The sequence below is a fragment of the Dipteris shenzhenensis genome, chromosome 22, assembly GCF_047967505.1.
Source record: "Dipteris shenzhenensis isolate YYH24624 ecotype China chromosome 22, Dip_SZ_1.0, whole genome shotgun sequence".
In the NCBI taxonomy this organism is placed as follows: Eukaryota; Viridiplantae; Streptophyta; class Polypodiopsida; order Gleicheniales; family Dipteridaceae; genus Dipteris; species Dipteris shenzhenensis.
In genome coordinates, this window is record NC_141617.1 from 4377507 (window position 1) to 4392409 (window position 14903).

At 45.8% G+C, this 14903-nt stretch overlaps 1 protein-coding gene across 4 annotated transcripts in view; it reads right to left on the reverse strand.

Annotated features, from left to right (window-relative positions):
- The window catches only part of LOC147887637 (cilia- and flagella-associated protein 100-like), a 251901-nt gene that overhangs the window by 114854 nt on the left and 122144 nt on the right, over positions 1–14903 (reverse strand). The window lies entirely within an intron of this gene.

The window sequence follows — 14903 nt, forward strand, 5'->3', positions numbered from 1 at the left end:
TTTCAGCTTGCAAAAATATTGCTCCTGTGTGAAATATTGACAAGAATTTCAGCTTGCAAAAAATATGATCTGTGAACATCAACATTAAGTGCATATAGTGCTACATAAGACAGCTAATATTAACAGAATAACAAAGAAAGGAGAAAGATTACTGATGTTTTGTATCCAAAAAATGGTCTAGATCGTTTCTTTTTGCAAAAAAAAAAAGGTCTAGATCATCATTAACTCCAGATTGCAACCAGATCCTCGTCATGCTAGCACTCCCTCCCTGTTGTCCTCCCCTCAGCCCTCTGATCCATCTTCTTTTCCTTCTATCTGATGTGCGCCTCCTTGCAGCCTCATTGGTACGACTCTTCAGGGACTTCAACTGTTGTTGCCTCCTTGCAGCCTCGTTGTTGCGACTCTTCAGGGACTTCAATCGCCTTCATTTGCTGGCCTTTCAGGCCATACCTGTGGCACGTACAGCTGTACAGCTGCTGATACAGCAGTCGCCACCTCAGGCCTGGCCTTTGCTGTATTCATCGACAGATTGTACCTTTGGGCTGTACATCTGTACAGCAGGCCATACAAAAGGTCTAACAAGAAGTTGAACTTGGGCTGTACATCATGTCTGGATTCAGGCCCTGCCATTGAGCTGTACTTGCGTACAGCAGGCCATACAAAAGGACATTCTTCAGTTCGAATCTTGGACCAGCTTTCTTCTCACTGTTGCTGCCAGATTTGCTTACACCATTCAGGCCGGAAATCAAGGTTAATTGATCCTTATTTTGGGCCGTACAGGGCCACGCTGCACCGTACACTTTTCTTTGGGCTGCCTTGCTTGGCTCTTTGCTTGGTTCTTGGAGCTGAAATTGGTAGAGACTTCCAAATCCTTGCTCAACTTGAGGGCATCTTCTCCATACTCATTTTGAGAGTTTCTCTGCAAGGCTTCTTCAGCTTCTCCCTCCTTCAACGCTCCCTCCTCAGCTCTTCTTCTCTCAGCCTCTCAGCTTTTCCCTTTCCTCTTCCCCTCCCTTTAGCCTCTACTCTCAGCCCCTCCCCTCAGCCCCTCTACTCTCAGCGTCCTCTACTCTCAGCCCTTCCTTCACTCTCAGCCTCTCCCTCTCAGAGTCGCCCCTTAAGCCCCTCATCTCAGCTTCTCCCTTCTCATTTAGTCAATCCTCATCCACTTCCACCGGCCTCCTTGAGAATGGGTATCTTTTCAAAAGACAAGCAGTTGCAGTTATAAAAGGATGTGTAGCATGAGAGATCTACCACACTTTTAGCACGCATCCATGGGCCCCATACTTCCAAATCACAGGCCAGCGAGGCTGGATGCTTTCGGCATTACCTTCGGACCTCGCCTCGCACCTTACCGATGTTGAACTTTTGGGATGAGGTTTCTTTTAGGTGGCTTTTGACTCTCTTGGAGCTGCAAGCACTGTGATCAATGCCAGCCCCTTAGCGCTCAGTTCCAAGAAGATTTTCCTCATGCGTTCTCACTTGGATTTGACCCAATTGAGGAGAATAGGCAGACGATGTCTCTTTTCATTAGATTCTCAAGTCTGCCCCAGGTGTACCATCAGATCCTTGCGACAATAGGAGCTTCTGTTGGAGTGGTTATTGAGATTCCCCCTCTCCCTAGTCCGCCCTCTTCAGCAACAGAGGCGATCATATCAATTGGGGTACATAGAATTAGGGTCATGGTCTCTGGCCCTTACATTTCTGATGAACACATCATGCTCCAATGCTTGGGCGGCTCTCTTTTTCGGTAGAGTTGAGATCGTGGGCAGGTAGGACCAGTGTCGGGTGTGCAAGATCTTTGGCCATTTTGCCAAGGATTGCCCAAAGAAGAATATAAGACATAAGAAAAATTCTGATGCAGCCCCTTCTTGTAGCGTTACTTAGCACCACCTTCTCAACCTACATCCCCTTCTCGATCGGCACCAGTTGCATGTCCTATTCCTTCCCCTCGTTTGATCCTGGTTAGAGTGAGAGGGGCCCCTCCACCGTGACCTATAGATCAGGAGGGGCACTCTCGTATCACTACTCCTACTAAGACTTCTGACATTTCGGTCTTGGTTACAACTAGTGATGTTCTTGGTTCTTCTCAGGTTGCAGCTATTACTCTTGCCTTGGATCTTGTCCCCATATCAGAAGGGGTCCTCTCATATCCTTGCCCCTATTAGGGCTTCTGACATTCCGATCTTGGTCATGACTAGTGATGTTCCTGGTTCTTCTCAGGTTGCAGCTACTACTCTTGCCTCGGACCGTTCCCCTCAGGGCTCCTCAGGCTCTAATCCCAATAGTGACTAGTGATGCTCCTACTTCTCCTCAGGTTGCGGCTAGAGTTTCTCGAGATCCAGCTTTGGATAGGATCGATGTTGGTGTTCTTGCAAATCCTCCTCTTGGTCTTGATGCTTTATCTGAGCAGCCCCCTTCCTCGTCAACTCTTTGGTCCCCTTAATTGACCGAGGGAAAGGGGTGGCACTTCCCTCCTCACCCTTTTCGAGTGTTGGGATCCTTCGCACCACAATTCCAGGCTTGTTTCATAAGGAACTCTTTCTCTTTCTTGAAGGACTTTGGCGATGAGGAGGTTCTGCCCTCTACCTTTGGTTAGCCAATTATTGGTATTCCTTTTGACAGGTTATTGGTATTCCTTTTGATAGGTTATCCCTCGTGGACTTTCCTCCTCTCTCTACATCTTATGCAAAGAGGTCTCTTTTCTAGGAGAGGGTTTCCGCCACTAGGCCGGATAAGGTGTTCTAGTCCCGCCAATGAGAACAGTTAGTTGGACCCACACAAGTCAAAGTCATGAGTTCCAAGAGCTTGGTCGAGTTTTCCTGCTACTCCCTACCTCCCTCCCTTACTGCCCCCTCTCTCTGCCTCTATTGTTGTCCCACCCCTCTCTAGCCCTCTCCCTAGCCTCTCCCTCCTCTTGGTCTGCTGCTACCCCCGTCTCTAGCCTCTACTTGCTGCCCCGCATCCCTCCCTTTGCCCCTCCTCCCTTGGTGGCTGACTGCTACAAGGTACCCCCTGCCCCGGCTGTTCCGCGTCCCTACCTAGCCCTTCTCTAGCCCCTGCCCCCCTCCCTAGCCCCACCCCCTCCCTTGTTGCTCCGTCCCCTCCCTAGCTTCCCCGCCCCCCTCCCTTGCTCCGCCCCCCTCTCTAGGATTTGCTACATAAGGCGTCACCCTCAGCTTTAGGAACATTTGTATCTAAGCTTTTCAAGCACAGAAACTCACCTAGACATAAAGGTAGTTTCTCTTATTACCCTCCCCTTTGAGGGAGGAGTCTTTATGTATGTAAGGTTTTGTATTGTTTCAGGTCCCATAGGCTGATTTTTGGTCTTCAGAGGACGATAATATATTCTTCTTCTTCTTCTTCTTCTTCTCCCCTCCCTTGCTGCCTCGCACCCCCCTCCTAGCTCTCCCTCCCCCCTCCCTAGCCTCTCTTTCCCCCTCCCTAGCTGTCCTGCTCCTCTAACCCCCTCCTATCCTCTCTTTCCTCCCCCTCACTATCATTGCCTCCCCCTTCAGCCTTCCCTCCTCTGATCCCCTGCCCTTCCCCTCAATGTTCCCTCAACCTTGCTTCAGCCCCTTCCTTCCTTTCCAATCTCTAGTTTCCATCTCCTCTCGCAGCAAGGAATTGTCGGATAGAGATTCACTATGTTTGAGTCAGCCTTTTCACCTCGATTGACATATGGATACACATTTAGTCAATCCTCAACCGCTTTGACTGGCCGCGAAAACAATTATTTCCTCAAAAGACAAGTTGCAGCAGTAGAGCTGAAAAAGGATGTAGAGATAGAAAGTTCTACCTTGCTCTTCGCCTACATCCATGGGTCACATCCTTCCAGATCAAAAGCCATGGACTGGATGCTATTGGAGGAAGGCAAACTTCATCCTAGTTTGGATGAATCCTCGATAGATAAGTCAGTCAACACCCGTCTTTGCATGGAGGTGTCACAATTTGAATCCATGGATTTTGGAGGTTGCCTTTTTTGGTGGAGAGTCTTGAATTTGACTCACCTATCTTATGGCAATTCCCTTGGCTATATGCCCCCCCTTGTCGGTGATTCTTGCCGGTGATTACTCCGTAGTTGATGCTCAGCTGATCGCCTGCAACTCGTCCTGAGAAAGCTATGGCTTGTTATCAAGGCATCTCAGTAGTGGGTGTGTGAACTTCAGAAGTTTGATAGTCGTTCCATCTATTCTTTAGCTTGTGTGATGTTGTAAGTTTGTAGATCATCCAACAAGCCTTGTAGGGATAAGGAGGATCCATCATGGAGACTTCTATTGAGCTTGTTCCATACATGCAATAATAAACGTGCGGTTTTGAGTTCCTTTCTCAGTTGTAGCTTTCAAGTTTTTGATTTCTCCATATGTGTGTCTCAAACTAGGCTTAGATTTTACAAATGCTTGTGGTCTTACTGGAAAAGCTCACTCCTCAACGTTCAAATGTACGCTTACTAGGACGAGGCTTCTTTCATGTGGCTTTTGATTCTCCTGAGGCAATGGCTTTGGTGCTCCAAGCTTAACCCTTGGTGCTAGCCTCCAGGAGGATTTGTTGGTCAACTTTCACTTTGGGTTTTGATCCTATTGAGGAGGGCAATCGGGTCACCTTTCTCTGTTTATCTGACTACCCGGCCTTCCTCACGTGTACCATCGACACCTTGCCATTGAAGCATCCTTTGGAGTGGTCATAGAGATTAATTCTCTTCGAATCCTTTGGAGTGGTCATAGAGATCCTTTGAAAGTGGTTAAGGCCGATGGGCTGCCTAGAGTTAGGTGCGCCAATATCACGGATGACCACATCATGCTTCAGTGTCCAGATGGATCCTTTTTCCACTAGAGGATTGAGATTGCAAGCAGACAGGGTTAGTGCAGGATCTGCAGGACCCATGGGCTCTTTGCTACAGACTACGCAAGGAGGGAAAAAAGACCCATGAAGTCTTCAAGTGTAGCTCCTCCTTGTACCGCTCCCTCAGCACCCCCTGCTTGTCTTGTAGCATGTGCCACTAGACCTTCATCAGCAGCACAGTTAGTTCCTTCATCGCGTCCAAGACCCTCCTCGTGTCCTCCACATGCCATCCCCCATTGAGTTGTGGTTAGGGTTGTCATTCCAGCATGAGGATGCCTCTCGTGTCCGACCTCTTCTACGATCACGACGGGAGATATTCTTGTTTTGGTTGCATTTGAGGCTTCCATTCCTTCAGTTACAGATGAGAAGGAACCATTTGATGCCTCAGATCCTACGAGAGATACCTCAGTCCCATCTATGTATAGGACTAGTGATGGCACTCATCCAGATACTCAGACTGCTGGTCCTCTATCCGAGCAGCCCCCTGCCTCTACTGCACTTCAGGATTCTTTCATTGATTGAGGCAAGGGGCTTTCCTCTTCTTCTTCTTTCTTGAGTGCAGGGATTCTTCACACTCTTGTGTCAAGCCTGGCTCATAAGAACTCCTTTTCTGTCGGGACAGACTTGGCGGAGATTGAGGAGGAGTTTGTGCCCTCCACATTTGGAGATGCTCTTATTGGATTTCCTATCGACGGAGCATCTCCCTCCGCAGGTATGGGGGTTCTTTGCCCCATGGATTCCCCTCTGCTTTACAGGATTGGAAGGAGGGCCCCTTCTCAGGAGAGGTTTGTTTCCGCTTCTAGGTCGGGTAAGGTATTTTTTCCTACCTTTTCCCGCCGATGAGGATTGTATCTTGGAACATACAGGACCTTGGTGGTGTGCCACATTGCTGCCGTCGACAATCGATTCATAATTAGCTTCATCTAGGTGTTACTAGGGGTGCCATTGAAATTCTATTGTTACTAGGGGTGCCATTGAAAGTCTAGTAACAACAAAGCATAGGCACTATACCCGTCATCATAGAAAGTGGTTGTGGTAGTTATCTGCTTCGATCCTATCCCTACAAAATTGGCCTTGGAAGCAATGGTTTTCCTCCAATGTGGCAAGAGTGTAGAAACTTGATGTAGCAAAATTGGAAGTCATGGAGTGGGGACTGCACGAGCTTAAAGGGTCCTCTTGATCATTGAGTTCTTAGCTTTGTGACAGCTTGCTCAGATGCTCCTCTAGCACAACAGCTCAAGCACCAGCCTTGCTTTCAAGTTACACCTTTTGGTTCCCATTAGCTAGCACTAGGGGTGGTACATGCATTTCAGTTTCAGATTCTTTTTTCCCCTTTCTTTCTGGAGACACAGTCATCATCATCCCATCTAGAGCTCAATGGATCCTTCTTTTGATTGGTGATGATTTGGGAGTCTCATTTGAGAGGACACTCTGCCAATCTCAGGATTCCGGATTTCTTTTATACAGAGCAGGACCTCACAAAGGTAACATTGCAGATATGGGTTTCTCATGTTTAGGGTGGAGAGTTGTCCCCTTCACATCTGGTTGCAGCCCTCACTAGTGTTAGTGACTTTTATCATTCAATTGCTAGCACTAGGAGATGTGGCATTATTAGATGTGAGATTGGACTTTCACCACCAACAGTTGGCAGCCCCGCAGAGGGAAGAGCAGAAGAGGCCTACAAATGTTCGGATTCAAGAGCGCCTTGCTGCTGTAGCAAGGGATGATCAATAGAGATTAGAGAGCAGAATATGCCTTTCATGCACGAGAGTCATTTTGGACTCAGACGGGAGGTAGAGTCAATAAACACTTCTTCTCTACTCTTGGCTCTAGAGATAGTCGAAAAACTGTCTCACAACTTATTGACACAGCTATAGATTTTTATGCCTTCTTTCTCACAGCAAATCTTGACACACAGGCAGAGATGATACCATATATGTTATATGGCAATGTATTCCTATGTTGGTGAAACAAAATATGTGGGTCTCACTCAATGCACCTTTCACCAACATAGAGTGCTTCTTGCCCTTCATAAGGACAAGTGCCTGGGTTCGGATGGTTACTCCCTCCTTATTTATTAATATGATATTACCTCAGCCTTGCACTCTAGTGAGATGCTTGAATCACTTACATATGATCTCATTCATCTTATTCCGATAGGGGGTAGCTAGAATTTGGTGTCTCGTGGAGGCTTATTACTCTCTTGGACACTTGCTACAAAATCTAAGGCAATCTGCCTACATTTGCAGTCCCTGCTTGTAGTTATTCATGATGCTCAAAAGCACTTCATACATGGCAGAAGCATCTTTGATAGTAGTTTCTTATTTTAGGATGCTTTTAAGTGGGCTATGCAGAGCAGCTAGAGGTTGGTCATTCTACCCTTGGATTTTGAGAAAGCTTCTGATAGGGTCGATTGGGGATTTTTTGAGGACACCCCTCTTCGCTTTGGAATTCACATACATGGATTAGAAGGGTTTCCTCCCTATACAAATCAGCCCAGAATCAGGTGCTTATTGACAGGGCCATGGGAGAGAGGTTCCAGATTTTTAGATCAGCCCACCACCAAGGATGCTGTGACACTAAAAATTGAGATCTTTTATTTGGCATTGGTATTGCGTTTAACTATGTTTGATAAGAGAGTGAGTATCAAGTGATAACCTAGTGGCTCTCACTTATTTCCATTTTCTAAGATATTATATGGGATTGAGAGGAGAAAGAAAGAAATTTTATTAGTGTCTTCAGAAGACCGATGGGTCTATGAGACTGAAAGAAAACCTGATACAAATTATAGTAAGGGTGGAGCTACTGACACGAGCATCATCACCCGTGCTGAATCCTAAGTCTGATCATACATAATCAAATACATCTGGATGTAACAATGAAAAGAAAAGGACTGGAGCAAAGCGGAATCCTCCGTATGTCATGTCGCCCTGGCTGGTGCATAGCCGGTGATGGGACGCTGTCTAAATAATGACAAGAGGTCCCCTAGAGTGATCTGTGTGTCCCCTCGATGTCTCGTGTGTTGTGCTACGATCGTCGGGTCGGGGTCTCTGTCACGTCCGCGGCTAGAGACTGGACGATCAATGTCACTCGATGGGAAGAACTCTGTGATCTTGATATGAGAGGTGTCTGATGATGTGGCTAAGCCCCGTCGCCTGAGTAAGTACTCTCTGTGTCAGACCCCCTCGTGAATGAAGGTCGTGAGGCATCTCTGATCTAGGTAGGCGAGGAATCTGGAAAGGAGCCCGAAGCCGTCTCTAAAGAGGCAGTGGTAGCGACCTCCGATCTCGTAGTACATTGGGCACTTGAAAATAAAATGCTCCTCTGACTCAACTTCCTAACAGTCGCACAATATGCATAAGCGATGCTCCCTAGAATTCCCTCTGCTCTGTCGCTCTCTATGCGGAGGCGGTGTGATGATACCCGAAACTGTCTGACGGAGATCCGTAGGGAGTGAGGCATATGAAGCTCAGTGTACCCCGGTGGTGTGATGAATCCCTCCTCCGAAATACAAAGACAATAATCTCTATAGAAACTCAGCTTCACTGGAAGCTCCCTTGGCTCCAACCAGGTCCTAAAGGTACAGACGGTTTCCCCCGGATCATCCGTGAGAACATGAGGATCTGCAGGCGCTCCACCCGTGTCCACTCTATCTCTGACATGTCAGGTCCCCCAACAAGGACTGCCATACATACCGGTTGGTCGGACCAAGGAGTCGAGGAGAAGAGCCTTGGTCCGAGGGTCTTGAAAGTGGGAGTGGAAGCATTGTCTCTCTAGCCAAGCCAGTGAGGCGTATCCCCTACTCAGTCTGGTCTGTTGCTGGTCTCACCGTGAAGATCGGACCGGAGAAGATGACCCCCAAGTAAGTGTATGAGGATACGATCTCAACTGGTGACCCACGGAAGTAAACTGCTTCCGTATCATGTTTGCTCGAGAGGGGTTAAAGATCATGATCTTGGTCTTTCCAAGGTTGACCTCTAAATCATGGGATAAACAAAAAGCCTGCAGTGCATCCACATGTCGTAGGAGCCCCTTGGGTGTGGACGACAAGAGTGCCACGTCATCTGCATAAAGAAGAATCCTGATGATTAATCCCGGCAAGTGAGCAACCGGTCCCTCCGAACGCCCCCATGAAAGTCTCAAGCTCATCGATGTAGAGGCCAAACAAGGTTGGTGATAAGGGACAATCCTATTTGACCCCTATGGTACTCAAGATCTCATTTGTCCAACCTGCGCCCGTCCGAACTCGGCCTGAGACTCTCTCATAAAGTGCCATGACTGCCCAGATGATCTCCTGATCGAATTTCAGTGTCTGTAGGTGTGTGATGAGACGAGCTCGAGGTACTATGTCAAAGGCTTTGCGAAAATCCACAAAGCAGCAATATACCCTCTCCTTCCATTATTTCTATATGGGATATTAGAAAATAGGAAGAGAGAGTCATATAAAGAGTGGATCTCATATCCATGTGTTCCAATAATGTAAGAGAGATCACATGCCAAGCATGTTGAAGGCATGTGGGAAAGTGTGAAGTCAAGAGGAATCCTTTTAGAATTCCTATATGAAATAAGGATGTGGACATTTGAAAAAGAGAGAGTCCCTATGGGCTCCATATAGGGAGACTCTTGACTTTCTCAATATTTTAAGAGTCTTGAGCATCTTTTGATGGGACACATGTCAAGAGTAGCCAAAAAGAACATGGATGGTAACATACGGGCTAATGTGATTAATCTACAAGCAGCAATTGTAAATGGATGAAAGAGGGTGACAAAATCTCTATAAAAAGAGCCCTCCTCTCCCTTGTTTAACATCTCTTCCACCATTGAGCCTCATGCTGTTGTAACTCTAGTCTCTTTAAGCTTGTTCCATGATCCCTCTCTCTCCCTCTTGTAGATATCCTCTTATGTAGACTCTTGAGTCCATATCTCTCTAGTTCATTCTCTTTCTATGAGTAGTCCTCTTGTATGTATGAAACCTCTTCTTCTCTCTTGTGTTTGTACTATTTTGAGTTGCATTTGAGTGGAGTCTCGCTCTATTGGTAATGAAGATCACTTCAGGTTCTCTCTCGAGTGTCTCTTCCCTTTTTCCATTGCTCTCTCTTCCAAAGTCTTCAAAAGTACTGCCTATTCGGTCGCTTATTGCGCATGCATGGTTTATCCATTTTTCGAGCCACAAAGGTAGCTCTTCCTTCCCTCCCGCGCGACCTCTATGGGACTTGGATCATTGATGAAGTCTAAGCATGGAGGGAGTATTCTCCCAGGTCGGCATCAGTAGAAGGAGTAGGTGTTTTTCATGACGGTTTGACCCCCTGTCAATATTTTGCTCATAACTTTTTGCTTAGAGCTCCGATTTTGATGAAACTTATATCACCGTGGAGCTCTCTTTAAGGCGCATCATTCTATGTATTTAGTTTGTGTATCAGATGCCAAAGGAAAAAGCTATGACTCTCTATGTGTGACTGTTTATTTTCAAGACAGTTCTTACCCCCTTCCAGTAAAATGTCCATAACTCTTCAACCGCTTCTATGTTTCTTGCAAAACTTATATCAGCGCGAAGCCCATTTCAAGACACATCTCTATATGTGATTGAATCTTTCATATCATGTTTGTGTTAGAAGTTATAGTCCTCCGTGTCTAATAACATATTGTAGAGTGTTTTGAGCTACTTATAGAGGCATCTATGAAGGAGGTGCAATGTTTCCCCGGAACCTACCCAGGCGACCCAATCAGCCCCTTCAAACCACTTGATACATATCAATTCATATCGTACTGAGCCATAAGGTCTTCTTTCAACAACGTATTGCTCTTCTCTTTGGTGCAGACCGGCTTGGTGCTAGACTACAATATCACTTGGGATGTTACCATCTTCATCCTCTTCTAAAGGAAGAAGGGAAAGAATGTGTGGGGTGGTCTCTTGGCATGAAAGTTTCTGTTTTATTTCCCCTTTCCCAGTGATAAAGATCTCTGTCACTAAGTTTGGAAGCAGAGGGCAGCTAAGAGGTGCGTGAAGGTTTATTACCCCAACTTCATATCACAATGTCCTCTACCTCCTTTACCTCAACCCTGTAGGGAGTTTGGGACTCTACTATTATGCCTAATTCACTTATAACGGGTCTCATTCATCTTTTTTTTTTTTTCTTTGCAAAAAGAGACTTCTATTAAGTAATAAAGAAAAACCGTTAGAGCAAGCTCCATACAGGATACATCATGCAATGCATGAAAAGCTCAAGAGCCAAAAAGAAAGGATTGAGGCTGATAGTGCCATCTCAATCCGGTAGAAACCTCTGAGAAAAAGGGAGAACCCCTCCAAACTCGAAGAAATATAGTCCTTGTAGAAGAGGCTGCCCGTGAAGGGCCCTACATGCTAGCCCATATGGCTATCAAAGTGTGAACCGTGTCAGTCCAAATACCCGTTGATAGGATAAAATCTGTATATATTTTTCTCCACATAGATTGTGCATGAGGGTAGACACTGAACACATGATAGTGTTAAATTGCGGGTTGTGTGTGAATAAGCCAATGTAATTGGCTGCACATGTAAAAGACCTTTTTATTTTGAACTTGAAAGACTAAAAGTTTTTTGCAAGGACTTATCAGGGAGATGATGAAATGCAATGTGGTTGTACCAAACTTCCAGAGCAAGGGTATCCAGTGTGTGGTCAAGTGAGATGTTTTTGGGGTCATGTAAAGTCAGGTCATGTAGGGTTTTTTTAATATTTTCATGAGTCAATGTGCACTTGCATGTTACAGGAATTCGATATGTTTTGGTGCCCACGTCAAGGGGCTTTTCATGTGTGTATATGGGGAAGCATGCAAGCTTTAATGTGCATGCTAATGTGTGTGGTAATTGTGTGACTAAAGGTCCAAAATGTGCATTTAATGTGATTTGGGGAAAATGTCTTGAGAGTGGTAAAATGTCACTAGTGAGGTGGCAGATTAGGCTGAGGTGGCTGGACAGATTGAGAAGTCATCGTGCACATACATGTGGCTACGTAATAGAAGAGGGAAGCTTCTGATTGATGAGCGAGCATGGTACGTGGAGTCTTGGGCTTGCACATAAAGGAGAAGAGGGAGGAGTCGGTGAGGGGCGGATGAGCTGTACGAAGAGCTGGGTGCGATAGTGGGAGGCTCCGAGAGTGAAAAGGAGAGAGCAGCGTAAGGATCACAACTGCTAGATGGTTGAAGGGGTACACTGTAGGAGGGGGATTTCGTAGATGAAAGAGACTCTGTGTGTGCATAAACGAAGGGCTGAGCGCCTATGAAGGATACGGGCTAGTACGTGATGAGAAGGGAGCTTTGGGAACAAGCGTAGCCTTGCATCGGATGGCGTGTATTGAATGAAGGTTGGAAAGAGCCGTACGGGTGGTACGGAATCTGAAGTGTGGGTTTTGTACGGGCTGCAGTACGAGTTTGTACAGGGTGTAATCGTTGATCAGTACGGGCTGGTAGTACAGTGCCTTGATTACAGGCTGAACAGGCACGTATGGGTCATTAAAGTTGCTCATGAAAATGGATGAAGAACCTAACACCGAGTATGAAAGAAGGTTGGTTGAACTACAGGAAGCTCAGTTTGATAGAATGAAAGCAGTTGAACACTATGCTCAGACTCAAGAAAAGAATCAAATGAAAGCTAATTTGAAGTATAAGGATAAGAACATCAAAGCAGGAGACTTTGTATTAAGATATGACAGTAAACTGGATAGTACTTTCAAGACTAAATTTGTGACAAAGTGGGTGGGTCCTTTCAGTGTGTTTAAGAAGTATTCAAATGGATCATATCAGTTGAGTGATTTGGATGGAAGTTTGCACACCAATCGAGTGAATGGATACCGGTTGAAGAAGTATGTGATAAGAATAATGCAAGTGTCAACATGTGGGCCAGTTGTGATGGAAAAAGATGCATCCAGTGAAGTTTCGACTGAAGATATACTTGCTGCAGTGCAGTTTATGTTGGCTTCAAGCTGTCAAACATGAATGTTTGCAGCTTTTTGGTTGGGCTAATATGATAGGATAAAATCTGTATATATTTTTCTCCACATAGATTGTGCATGAGGGTAGACACTGAACACATGATAGTGTTAAATTGCAGGTTGTGTGTGAATAAGCCAATGTAACTGGCTGCACATGTAAAAGACCTTTTTATTTTGAACTTGAAAGACTAAAAGTTTTTTGCAGGGACTTATCAGGGAGATGATGAAATGCAATGTGGTTGTACCAGACTTCCAGAGCAAGGGTATCCAGTGTGTGGTCAAGTGAGATGTTTTTGGGGTCATGTAAAGTCAAGTCATGAAGGGTTTTTTAAATATTTTCATGAGTCAATGTGCACTTGCATGTTACGGGAATTCGATATGTTTTGGTGCCCACGTCAAGGGGCTTTTCATGTGTGTATATGGGGAAGCATGCAAGCTTTAATGTGCATGCTAATGTGTGTGGTAATTGTGTGACTAAAGGTCCAAAACGTGCATTTAATATGATTTGGGGGAAATGTCTTGAGAGTGGTAAAATGTCACTAGTGAGGTGGCAGATTAGGCTGAGGTGGCTGGACAGATTGAGAAGGCATCGTGCACATACATGTGGCTATGTAATAGAAGAGGGAAGCTTCTGGTTGATGACCGAGCATGGTACATGGAGTCTTGGGCTTGCAGATAAAGGAGAAGAGGGAGGAGTCGGATGAGCTGTACGAAGAGCTGGGTGCGATAGTGGGAGGCTCCTAGAGTGAAAAGGAGAGAGCAGCGCAAGGATCGCAACTGCTAGATGGTTGAAGGGCTACATTGTAGGAGGGGGATTCCATAGATGAAAGAGACTGTGTGTGTGCATTAACGAAGGGCTGAGCGCCTATGAAGGATACGGGCTAGTATGTGATGAGAAGGGAGCTTTGGGAACAAGCGTAGCCTTGCATCGGATGGCGTGCGTTGAATGAAGGCTGGAAAGAGCCGTACGGGTGGTACGGAATCTGAAGTGTGGGTTTTGTACGGGCTGCAGTACGAGTTTGTACGGGGTGTAATCGTTGATCAGTACGGGCTAGTAGTACGGTGCCTTGATTACAGGCTGAACAGGCACGTACGGGTCATTAAAGATGGCTTCTACGAGCTGTACGGAAGATGGTCGTCATTAAATGCAGACTCTACGGATTTCTGTGTGGTTGTACAGGCCTGCTGTCGTACGTATAATTGTACGGCTGCTTGTAAGGTGAATATACCTGCAGGTTTTTAGATGATGGTACCTGCCAGTTCTTCTTTTGAGCAGCATGTGGCCTTGGGAGTCGTGCTGGCCATTGAGCAGTGGGCTGTGGGTTCATAGTGTTTTGAGGCTGACTGCTTTCTGAGTTTTTTTGGGGAAAAGTGCAGTTCTAAGTTCAGTCTGTTTCGGGCTGTGTAGTCTCTTCCCTCTTTCAAAGAGTCTGGGTGTGTTCTAGTCAGATTGTGTGGGAGGTTGACTTGTTACTTGTGTGCTTTGGATACCCGCTCTGAAAGTCGGTGCATAAGCTCTACCTTAAGAGCTACCATATCACAGTACTGATCCCGAAGAAGTCCTGAAGATACGATTTTGTCTCTAGAGTTGGATTCTGAAGAAGTGGATATGATTGTATGGGGGTCAGCAATAAAGTACTGAGTCATTTTGTGTTTGTCTGAGGACAGTCTTGTGTTTCTTTTTTTTTCACATCATTGTGTTGGCGATCCTGCTGGGGACGGGTCTTTGTTTTGGTGAGTGAAAGTCCACCCAAGTCAAGGAGTACTCAGTGATCTTGGAAAATGGCTCAAGATTTTGCAAGATTTTATGGTTTACCCAATGAAGACCCCGAAAAGTTTATTGAGAGTATGGAGTTCACAGCTCTTGTAAAAGACAGAAATGCACCCGAAGTGTTGCTGCAAATTTTATTTTTTTGCTTGATGGGAGAAGCCCGTACATGGTTGCAGGAATTTCAGGCCAGTTTTCAAAATGAGCAAGGAGAACGCAAGAATCTCACTTATGGAGAGGTAAGAAGTGGTTTTTTAGCACGGTTAGCATGTACCAGGGATGCAGATGGAGTATGGAGGAAGTTATGTGCTTTGTATCAAAGGAAA